At 47.2% G+C, this 12,826-nt stretch overlaps 1 long non-coding RNA gene across 1 annotated transcript in view; it reads right to left on the bottom strand.

The window, feature by feature from the left end:
* Positions 1 to 1,887: 1,887 nt before the first annotated feature.
* LOC139749762 (uncharacterized) overlaps positions 1,888 to 12,826 on the bottom strand; it is a 301,380-nt gene continuing 290,441 nt past the window's right edge. The window contains exon 3 of the long non-coding RNA XR_011713033.1: positions 1,888 to 1,996. This is a non-coding gene — a long non-coding RNA (uncharacterized lncRNA). The remainder of the gene's footprint in view (positions 1,997 to 12,826) is intronic.

Raw genomic sequence — 12,826 nt, 5'->3', positions numbered from 1 at the left:
TATATACATGTGTGTGTGTGTGTGTGTGTAAGCTGGGAGCATTTTTTTTCCTCTATTTTTGTAAATTCCTGTTCATGCCTCTGTGACGGAAAAAGCTTGATTAGAATCTATGGATAACTTTGCACAACCGGTGTTTGAGCACGCACACCTAATGGTAGAATAATGCTGAGAAAATTAGAGGACACAAGAAAGAAGATTACTGACTCTAAAATATGCTGTCGTAGTCCATTCTAGGGTGCACGTCAGTCGAGTTCATAAAAGATCATCGTTTGTTGGACGCGACGTGGAATACGCGACGACATTGATCGTACGGCTGGCATACCTTAAGAAGAACATCCAGGGTTCACGCGAGGAGGCGACGGGTGATGACCACCGCCCAGGTACCAGTCCTGCAGAAGGCGCTCAACAAAGTGGCTGGGACTGGAAAAGGTTCTTGATAAGCTCCCTGAAGCCCGGAGAACCATATAGGCAAGGTACCTGGACCAGGAAATGGCACTTGACAAAGTACCGGGGCCTGGAAAAGGCACATGAAGAGGTACCTGGGTCTGGAAATGGCACATGACAAGGTACCACGACCCGGAAAAGGCACTTGAATAGGTACTGAAGGCTCAAGAAAACGTAGGCGGCCAACTGAATCTGTTGCAGGTAATGAAAAGGGACTTTCTCATCTCCAAACACACTGGCTGGAAGTGATCGGGTTGAGGTAAATATAGTGGTATAAAGGCCGCGAAGTGTGCGGCTCTCTGGCTCCCTTCACTGCCGTCAGGGACAGAGTTATGCGCTGGAACAACAGTTTCAGGATGAAAACGCCGGGCGGTTACCCCCACCCACAGTGCGCGGTGCAGCTGTGGTGGCAGACGGTCATGCTGTACCTTAAGTGACGAGGTTACGCATGGAAACAAGACACTTACAAAATATGGAATATAACGCGCCGTTAGAAAACGGGATGCATCGATACTCGTAGAGAGGACCCAGAGGAGGAGGAGGAGGGGGGGGTGGTGGTACCTGCGACATAAAAGGACGTAACGAACGAGAAAACAATACGTGTTTACGTATCCTGGAGGTGTGGTATCTAGGGAGACAGGAGGTGAACTGAAGAATCACGAAACCCAGTCAAAACACTAGAGCACTCCATCCACTGGTACAAGAAAATGACCAACACACATCCAGTTAAATAAGACGTGCATAGGACCATCCAGTTAAATCAGACGTGCATAAAACCATCCAGTTGAATCGGACGAGCATAAAACCATCCAGTTGAATCAGACGTGCATAAAACCATCCAGTTGAATCAGACGTGCATAAAACCATCCAGTTAAATCAAACGTGCAGAGAACCATCCAGTTAGATCAGACGTGCATAAAACCATCTCACACTTAATAGTGGTATCAACGAGGCACAGGTGCTGGAGAGGATTCGAGAGGTCTCTGTCCCATCCTGGGAGAGACAGGAGGCGAAATGTTGAGACAAGGAAACGGTAAGAAATACCGAGCCTCTGGTACTTAGCTGTTCCAGTCGACAGGGGGAGGATGGGACGACCCCAAACAGAAGACAACCATCTTGGATGACCAAGTGTGGTGGTTAGCGTACTGACCATCGGGCAGGCACGGGGTCCGCCTGGGATCAAACCCGCTTAGGTTCGAATCCTGGTCGCGGCGGCCCGTCCACAGTCCACCCAACTGTTCATCCTTCCTCAGGGACTGGTCTATAAAATGGATCTCTGGCACATGCTAATGCGTTTGTGTGTGTGTGTGTGTGTGTGTATACATAAGATAGACAAGATACACATATACATGGATAAGAGACAGGAGTAACATGGGTGTTACAACTCTCTCCCAGTGACACACGACACGAGTAACACGGTGACAACGATGGTGTTGGAAGCAGTGACTGACCTGGTATAGCGGTGAGGCCGGGTTGTCCCGTGTGGCGCCGTGTGCGTCCAGCTCATAGGGGTTGGTAACACGGGAGCTCTCATCCACCCGACGTCCGTAGTCTACACGGGAGGAAGAGATGAGAGGGAGAGATGAGGAAACATATAATCTCGTATCAGCGACCTGATCATGATTAATTGTGTATCCCTGAGGATACTTGTGTGTAAAGAAGCACATACATATATATATACACGGTGGAAAGATTGCACATATCTGCATCGATAAACAGTGAGATGATCTTTAGCATTTGGTTAAACGTCATCCTGAAATTATCATTATTATTATCATTATTATCATTATCATTATTATTATTATCTTTATCATTATTATTATTTTTATCATTATTATCAGTAGTAGTAGTAAGAGTAGTAGTACTAGCATAGGCGCACGCACACGGCATATGCTAGTGTGTGTGTGTGTGTGTGTGTGTGTGTGTGTGTGTGTGTGTGTGTGTGTGTGTGTGTGTGTGTGAGACGAGGCAGAGGCCCCCCCCCCTGCCTTTCGGTACGTGCCTCCTCATTAGCTATTCGGCTGATGGGAGACAAGTGGAGTCGAGTCAGTCAGCTCCGTGCCCCATGAATGAAGGTGAGTCACGGGCACACGTAAAGGGCAAGCGAGAGTGAGTCATCTTCTCGTTACCCAAGTGGTGGCCAGTCACCATCTCGTTACCCAAGTGGTGGCCAGTCACCGGAGTCGTGCAACGCAGGAGACGGGAGCGAGTTACGTGTCTCGTATCATGTTGCAAGTAGGAGGAGGAGGAGGAGGAGGGAGCTAGTTATACGTGACGAGGAGAAGGCCACGGTCTCATCCGACGGATACACTTGCCACCCTCCTGTCCCAGGCCCCTCTACTGTCTCACTAGACCCCCAGCCCCCTCGAGGTTCACCGTCCAGTCTACCAAGCTTCCAATCCTGTCCCAGGCGCCCCTACTGCCTCACTCGACCCCCCAGTCCCCCAACCAGGTTGTTCAGTCCACCAAGCTTCTAACCCTGTCCTAGCCCCCTCGTGTCTCACTAGGCCCCAGTCCCTTCCAAGTCGTTCACCCCTCAATCTTCCAACCCTGTCCCACTCTTTCCTGTCTCATTAGCTCCCAACCCTCTCCAGATGTTCACTCCAACAAGCTCTTCGATATCAAACTGGACCACAAGCCTGACTGAAAGAAACACGTCAACACCATCACCAGGTCCTCCAGCTACCGCCTGGACATCTTAACTCTCCATGACACTTGGACTCGCTGCCTCTGAACTCCAGGACAGCCATACACAGCTCTCACCCTCACAAACTCACCAGTGTCTCCTCCAGGTCGAGTCTACCTCCCTATCCAACGCACAACAGAGACTACGAGAAAAGGTGCAGAAGAGGGTATGCAAGACCACCTTCTGTCCCTCTTAACACAGCAACCCTCCCTACTCTCTCCAATCATCGCCTGCACCTCACCCGCATTATTCCCGCCACCGTCATCTCCCGCCGCCTGCTATCCCTCGTCCCCGAGTTGCAGTTTCGTACTGAAATCACGTGGAACCCACCCGAGCTGTTACAGACCGCTAACGATGAGCCCCATCCCAACCATGGACCTCAAGGTAACTGGCAAGCCCCAGTAACTCCAACTGTTCAAGTTGTATGCATTCCCTTCCCATCACACCAGCCTATCGCTGTGGTTAATTCATAACTACGTCAATTCTTCTTCTTCTTCTTCTTCTTCTTCTTCTTCTTCTTCTATCATCATTATCATCATTGATATTATCATCTATCCCTGGGGATACGGGAGAAAGAATACAGTCCACGTATTCCTTACATGCCGTAAAAGGCGAGTTGGAGGGAGATAAGAGCAAGGGGCCGCCGGAAATCCTCCCCTCCTGCACGTAACGCAAACGGAGGTGAGTCACCCTGCGTCGCGCAAGTCATCCCTACGTAACGCAGACGGTGGTTGGGTAGTTACCAAGCCTCAGATACTTCACTCAACAAGAGACAATATCTCTACAACAACGGATAACATCTCTCACTTCACAGTCTGTTCGCTGTTCCCCCAACCCCCATGTGTGGGGCACGGACAAGAACAGACGACTGAGCCTGACATGACAAATCCTCGCTTGGCTCCTGCCTCTGTTCCTTCTCTTGGAAAGGTAGTATTACAGGAGGGGAGGATTTCCCGCTCCTCGAAGTCGCCTTGTGGAACACGCCAGAGATACGCAGGTAACCTTTATGTCTACCTTATCCCAAAGGATAAATAATCTATGATGAATAAACACTAGGTAATGTGGTGAGTGATGAGTAACGGAAGTGATTCAGTGAGTAATGTAGACGCCATCACGAAGGGCCTTGCATCGAACACATATGACGCCTCTGCAGTAATGCACAGATGACACGGCTATCTCCTTAACGCTATATATATATATATATATATATATATATATATATATATATATATATATATATATATATATATATATATATATATATGTTGGAAAGGATCACAATTTTGCGCGTGGTCAAGATATTCCTATGAGTCCACGGGGAAAATGAAACACGAAAAGTTCCCAAGTGCACTTTCGTGTAATAATCACATCATCAGGGGAGACACAAGGGAGAAATATAACACTCAGTTGATACACAACGAAGAGACGCAGCTGGGACGCCTGGAACACGGTCTGGAACGCTAACCGCTACACCACACACAAAATCACTTACTGACGGCCCACTAAGCTGGTCAGACGGCTGGTCAACTCTCAGCATCACTGAGGAAACTTCTGAGAATCAAACTGTGTGTGTGTGTGTGTGTGTGTGTGTGTGTGTGTGTGTGCTTCGCCGTTTCCCAGCACACGTTGATGTCGGGCCTAATAAATAAATATCAAAGATCCTCATTTTCTATTTCCTCTGGAGTTTTATGACACGCTCCAGGGGGTCCGAAATTTGGAACCCTCCGACGTCTGAGTTCGGTCAATACGAACTGCCCCCGTTCGACCTTCGGGTGTCCGCCGAACTCCAGTGATGAGCCCCAAGGATCGTAGGCCAATGCCGGGTATCGAGAGAGAGAGAGAGAGAGAGAGAGAGAGAGAGAGAGCCTCGTTATCTCGTGCGATGCCTTCAGCGGTGGAGACGCGTCTTGAGGCTCCGCTAAGGCGGGGTATGACCTCACCTGGGCCGGAAGGTTCAGGTCCAGTCATCGCCAGGCAGGTGCAAGTCATCAGGGAAGGTAGGCGTGGCCGGAAGGTGTAAACCTAAGACAACTATGACATGGTGCAAAGCCTCCCCGAGACGCGGGAGGCGTGGGCGTAAATATTATGAGGTGCGCGATGAAGGAGTGGGGGGGGGGGAGCAGGCAGGGAGAGGGAGAAATATGACGGACGGCTTCCCTCGCTGCCATCGCCCCCAGCAGGAGCAATGATGGACGGGGAGCTATGACGCGAAGGAGGCGGTGTGGTCTGGCCCGCTCGGGGCGCCTCCAACTGAGTCATGGCTAATTCCGTCTCGCGCTGGTTTAGGGCACGACGACAGGTTACCAGCGAGACTTCGGGAGATATCTGGAAGCAAACTCAAGGTAAAAATGGTATCTAGATTCTCTATATACCACATCGTTCCAATTCACTCTATCCCGTGCATGCCTCTCACCCTCCTGCATGTTCAAAATTCTGCATCGTTCAAAATCTATTTCACCTCCAATTTGGTCTTCTCGTTCTCCTTGTCTCCTCCAACTTCTGACGCATATATCCTCTTTGTTAATCTTCCTTCTCTCATTCTCTCCATATGTCCAAACCATTTCAACACCCCCTCTTCTGCTCCCTAAACCACACTCTTTTTATTACCATACATCTCTCTTACACTTTTATCACTTACTCGATCAGACCTCCTCACACCACATATTGTCCTCAAACATTTCATTTTCAACGCATCTACCCTCCTCCGCATCCCCTTACCGATAACATTGTTGGAACTTTCAAAAATACCTATTTCTGCTTTCCCACAATACGATCTCTATTTTCACACGTTCGTCAATGCTCCCAGATCATTCGCCCCCTTACCCACCCAATGACCCACTTTCGCTTCTCTGGTTCTATATATATCCAAATAAACCTATAGGAAACAGATAGACAGAGATGCCAAGCTTTCCTCTATTCGTCAATACACCTCCAGAGCAACTAGTTGTGTACAGGATCAACAATGGGCTATATACAGAGGCAAGAAGGGATCCACCGCATCTGGTGTAAGTGACCTGACTTCAACCCTCAATGGGCGAGAGTGGAGAGGGTTACACCGGGTCACCGCCTGACCTGACCACATTACTATATCATATCACACTTCCTCAAAGGTTGCTTCCTCTGCGGCTGTTCACAAACACGTTTTGGAAAAAATGTTATATATTTTGTACCTTCCTTCGCTGAGATTTGAAAATTTTCTACATCTCTATTAAGACCGGATTCAACTACCGATCAGTCTTTCCGTAAACGTCGTGGACGGATGAATATTATGGGATAGATTCCAAGATATTGCATGACTATGGTTTCCCATGAGAACAGACAACCCACTTGACTTACATCCTCTTCCAACACTATCCTTAACAGGGTCTGATCATTTCCTGTGAGTGTGTATCTCTTCGACGTGTACATACAACTTTATCGCGTGATCTATAAGGGATGAAATATAAACCACCAGCTTCATCTGGTGTGTTGGGTTTATCTTTAAGGGAAGGTTTCGTAATGTGGCATCATGGCTGAATAAAACCTGAAAGCTTGAATTCTTCAGATATGTCTGCAGCTGGCAAAAGTTCATAGCTATAGGGTAGGGAAAGCATCTCTTTATATTCTACTCTGGAACTACATCTTACGTTATAACACAAACATCTGTCAATCAATTCATCTAGGTAACGTGATTAATTCTCGTGCAATAGATCTCATCCATCAAATTCCTCATCAACACACTCAGGGTCACAAAGCCTTTGAACTCTGAAGTACAGGCTAGAAAACACAGCTTTTTGGACACTGTTTTGATGGCTGGAGAAATGGTGAATACAACGGTCTACCTGGGTGGGTTTCCTGTACACTTTGAAACACTGACGAGTCATTTATCATCAACATGCCAGGGAAAGGGATCGAATCTTCTTTTTGTCGCTCAGTTCTGAATCTGATGCTGGGAATAAGGATGTTCAGTTTATACACAAAGTCTATATGGTCCCAATCTCTTCACCGCAACCAATGGATGTCATCTACGTATCTAAACCAAGGGAGATCAAAACTATAGATTTTTGTAAGAAGTCTGGATTATATATATATATATATATATATATATATATATATATATATATATATATATATATATATATATATATATATATATATATTTCACTAACATGACTCCTCCGCTGGGGTCATGAAAATCGTTTTCCTCCTCTAAGAAATACATCAAACACAAGCCTGCAGGCAGCGGCCTTCCACTCTAGCACCCAGCTGTGTCACGAGCGGGAGCAGCAGCAGCAGCTGTCATGACGGCAGTGCGGCGTCCCCCAAGGCAACTGTTAACAGCCTCAGCTGCTGTCCCGCGCGGTGATATAATTAATCATCCTTGTTGTCTTTTACACCAGGGCGTTATCACCTCGGTGACTGGCGAATGTGATTAAGAAAACACACCTCCTCTGCTCAACTCGACTCTAGTTCTCGATCCGTTCTTCCCTGTCGAGGAACGTGTGTATTCTCCTGCGTATGAGTGGCTTGGTGGCACCTCCTGCTCTCGACCAGTCTGGAACTAACTGTTCCTCAGTGGAGTTTCGGCTGGGAGGTACGAGTGAGTGGTGGCTCTCCCACGATCGACCAGTACACAGGACTTTCACTGAGCACGGAGGTCTACACTTGCACATCCCCCTCACGGAGGACAAATTGCCTCCAGGGTGAGCAGAGGATGACAAGTCTGGGGGGGATGGCGCCCAGGATTCGAACCCCGGCGGGCTGAGCCCCCTGCGTGAACTCATGGTCAGCAACGGAACCCACTACACCACGGGAGGACCTGGTGCATAATGCAAGGAGACACCACGTACGAAACATGACCTTTTCTTCCTCTTTCCACCGAGAACGATTACTGAATCTCTCTCTCTCTCTCTCTCTCTCTCTCTCTCTCTCTCTCTCTCTCTCTCTCTCTCTCTCTCTCTCTCTCTCTCCTAGCTAACTGCTTGAAGCTAGACATCATCCGCTGGTATCCGCGAAGAACAGTCCTCACCACAAACATCATGAGGTCTGTGAAGCACAGCTGACATAATGGCATTCCTCTTCCTCCCATTCTCAAGTCACGTGTGCGACAGTGACACACACACACACACACACACACACACACACACACACACACACACACATACACACCACGACCTACCACAACAACCCAAAGTTATCTGCAGACACAGCGCTCGTGAGACAAGTATGCTAATGAAACAACGTCAAGTGAGGGGCAGACGTAATTCATTTTGTCGTCACTACAGCGGGACGTGTGGTGGTAGTAGTAGTTGTAGTAGTAGCAGTAGTGGCACAAGTAGTAGTAGTAGTAGTAGTAGTAGTAGTAGTAGTAGTAGTAGTAGTAGTAGTAGTAGTTGCTGTTGTTGTTGTAATAGTAGCAGTAGTGGCACACGTAGTAGTAGTAGTACAAGTAGTAGTATTAATATTGGTAGTAGTGGTGTTAGTAGCAGCAGCAGCAACAGCAGTAGTAGTAGTAGTAGTAGTTAGAGGGTATGAATGATCCTTGGGCATTATGACGTGATCTTTGACCTGACTCGTTTGGGGTCACGTGAACGACCAGGTTACACTACCGAAGGATGGTAACGACATGCTCTCAAGGTTTCTAGTACCATCGTGTACAAGGGTCGTGCTGTTGTGCTCAAGGGTCGTGCCGTCGTGTACAAGGATCGCACCATCGAGCCAAAGGATCGCACCGTCGTGCCCCTAGGATCGTACAGTCGTGCCCAAGGATCGCACCGTCGTGCCCAAGGATCGTACAGTCGGGCCCAAGGATCTTATTCTTAGGTTTTTACCATACATGACAAAGGAAAAAAGATCCAATAGCCACTGTTCAATGTCATTCCTCATTACGAAACCCAGCGATGATATTCAGTGACAAGTTCAAGACTTCGTTTTCAAAGACTTGAATATCATTTCTAACAATATTACTTTCCTCTGTTCACTTTTTCTAACATCTAACATAACCTAACCTAACCTAACCTAACCTAACCTATGAGTTGATAGGATAAATTTTTTCATAGGTAAGTTCAAGGATGGGAAGAAAAGGAGATGGGATAGGGGACGAGGTAGTCTGGCGCATGTCTCTCTCTCTCTCTCTCTCTCTCTCTCTCTCTCTCTCTCTCTCTCTCTCTCTCACTTGACGTCCGCTGGCCTACTACACCCACTCAACACCTCATTATCCCTCCCCTCTCCACCTCCCTCTCGTCGTGACCATTACAGGAACACTCTACGGGTCACAGACGCTGCCGTTGGACTGGCGTGTATTTCCACGTTATGTCAGGCGAGACGGCTTCACAACCGTGTCACTGGCGCTGGATGCAACATCATCCATTTTTTTTTTCTGCTCAAATTAATCTAAGTCGCTTCGCGCTTCCCAGCGCTGAGTGTCGTGTCAGTCTAGCTGTGTTTTCACTGCCTGTTTCCACAAGTGTTTTCAGACCTGAGGAGCCGGTGTCGTCACAGGGGATTAAGAGGAGCGCCTAGCAGCCCTCTTGGCCACGGGACACACCACCATAAGGGAAGTCTGCTTAAGAAACGGATCGAACAGTCGGTGACTCAAACCCCGAGCTGCTTAGGTGGGGGGGGGGGGGGGGTTGTCTTAAGACGTACGACCCTTGGCTAACGGCTGTGTATAGTGACCATCAACACACACACACGCACACACACACACACACCTTCACACCCTCCTCTCCCAACCACCCTCTAACGTGTCAGACCTTCTCACACTTCCCAATACACTAACTAACCTCGCTAACTACCTAACCTCGGTAATTACCTAACCTCGATAACTACCTAACCTCGGTAACTAACTAGCTTAAATATATACCATCTAGCCACTGAGTTTGCTAACTTACAATGTCTCGCTGGCTATAGTGTAAATCCCCGTTTTCTTCACTTGGACCTACACTACGCATTTTCTTTCCGGTACGGACGCTCCTTTTAGCGTTACATGCAAGAATATCTACCCTGTGGAATAAAAAAAGAAAATGGAAGATAGGGGTAAAAAAAATAGTAAACAGAAGAACTGAAAAAGATTTAAAGATTGGTAAATACAGAGTTGGTGGGTGTGTGTATGTGTAGCTGGTGTGGCGGCTCTGTTAACCCTGAGACTGACGGCTGTGCTCACATCTTCAAGTCTCGTATCTTCAGTAAACACCTTTTAAACCCGATCCATCAACATCCAGATCATCTACTCCGTCGCGCTGAGGATAAGCCGATCTTCATGCTTCTGTTTTCAATGTATACGTTTATTAGAAGGTCGTCATTTTCTCATTTGCTGCCGCAGCGAAAATGAAAGGTATTCTTACAATGTGTATATTTCATGAGCATGTTCCGTTTTCTTTTTGTGCTCTCAACTGTGTATCACATCCACTCCTAACGCGGGAAATGGCGAATAGTTTAAAAGAAAAAAAATATATATTGTTTCCGGCAGTCAAGCCACAGTCATCCCAGCAGTTCATCCACTCATATAAACACATATATACATACACGCACATACAAACACACACACACACACACACACATATATATATATATATATATATATATATATATATATATATATATATATATATATATATATATATATATATATGTACGTATTCATTCTTGCTCGTCTTCATCCATTCTCGGCGCCACCGCACCCCACAGGAAACAGCATCGCCACCCTCTGCGTCAGCGAGGTAGCGCCAGGAAACAGACGACCAAGAAAAGGCCACATCCGCTCACACTCATTCTCTAGCTGTCAGGTATAATGGGCCGAAACCACTACATATATATATATATATATATATATATATATATATATATATATATATATATATATATATATATAGCTTTAATGAGATGGCCTTGATTAGGGCCTCAGTTGGCCGTGAGCCTCCTCAGCTAACATATAAACAGCCACCGTCTCCTCCATGTGTACCTCAGAGACAAATCTTAATCTTTAACTGTGTAAACACATCGCTGACACCAAGACGCTGTTTCCTATTCTTTATGTCTCTTTATCTTCCTTTGTTTACTCATCCCTCCCGCCGAAGGTTAGACACTTCGCTTCTAGCCTTTTTTTTTTTCCTCATTCTGTGCCACGCTATTTACCCTTGGGTTTATTCCTCGGAGTCTCTCTCTCTCTCTCTCTCTCTCTCTCTCTCTCTCTCTCTCTCTCTCTCTCTCTCTCTCTCTCTCTCTCTACCCCATGAGCGTCCATACAGCCCATTTCCCGCCACAGATGAAGTAGCGCCCCGTCCGAGAGGCTTTGTGCGTTTATCTTTTATGACGAAGAAATACTGTCCCATCTGCTATCCTCCCGCCACAGGAGCAAATACAGTGTTCAACGAGAGCATCATGAAATTTCTAGCGCGTACATCTGTATCACCGCGATCGCCCTCGAGGCACCAATCCTAGAGGCTCTCCACGTCAGTTAACGTCATACTACAGATGGATAGATTCGTCTTTTACGAGACGTGTGTCTGACAACATAGACGTTCTCGCGTGTTTCAGCCAGTGATTCTAATCCTACTTGTAGGTCCCAGGCCTCGAAGCACATATCTTTATCCTCCTCCCCCACACACACCCACCCACCCCTACTAAACATCTCCAAGTTCAACGTTAGGTATACTCGTTTTTCACGACATATATATCATATATAGTTTGTACTTATGTCTCTTACCGTCCTATACGCGGATCAAAGACGCGGACTCTGGTATGCGAAAGTGAAGAATTGCTCACAGTTACTAAGGAAGAGAGTAACAATATATATATATATATATATATATATATATATATATATATATATATATATATATATATATATATATATCGTACCATTACTTCCACCTCCAGCCACTAACTCTCTCGTGGAGCATCATAATCACCACCTTTCACAGAGTATCCCCCCCCCAATGTAAACAAACAGAGGAGGATCGAACCCTTGTGTAGTATCAGTTCAAAGCCAAGCAGGCCCCGGGCCGGTATGCCAGCCGAGCGAATTACTCCTGCCTTGTCTCTCCTCTCCTGTCTGTTGGAACAAAACAGTGGCGTGTCCGGAAGGTGTGAAGGCATGCGACTCGAACGGGCGGGGGGTAAAATACTGCTGTGATTCAGCTTACACAACCTTGAACTAGGAATGAGGATATAGACTGGCGTAACCAGGGAGAGACGGGAGGAGGAGGAGGAGGTGGAGGAGGAAGGTGGTAGTAGTAGCAGTGGAGAGGCGAGCGTGGTGGTGGCGCTGAAGGTGGTGTCGTCAGCGGCGTCTCCGAGCCAGGGACAAGGGTGAACTTTGTGGATTGTACTGGCGACGCAAACGTGGCAAAGTGATCTTGTACATTTCTGAAGAGCAGGCCGGCGCTTAGTGAGACTCTATTACGATGCCTTTTAAATCCCTTGAGCACGACGGTACGACCCCTGAGTTCGACGGTACGACCCTTGAGCACGACGGCACGACCCCTGAGTTCGACGGTACGACCCTTGACCACGACGGTTCAACCCTTAAGCACGACAGTCTGACCCTTTAACACGCCTTGGGTGTTATAATGGCCTTGGCCGTTTAACTGGCCTTTAAGGGGGAGGTCAAAGAGTCAAATGACCCCAGGTTCGTTCTGTTCGTGATCAGGGAGAAATACTGTTATTTCTACTACTACTACTACTACTTCAACGACAGCTACTACTACTACTACC

Source organism: Panulirus ornatus, chromosome 8 (genome assembly GCF_036320965.1).
Source record: "Panulirus ornatus isolate Po-2019 chromosome 8, ASM3632096v1, whole genome shotgun sequence".
Taxonomy (NCBI): domain Eukaryota; kingdom Metazoa; phylum Arthropoda; class Malacostraca; order Decapoda; family Palinuridae; genus Panulirus; species Panulirus ornatus.
The sequence above is the reverse complement of the archived record's forward strand: the minus strand, read 5'-3'. Positions and strand labels throughout refer to the sequence as shown.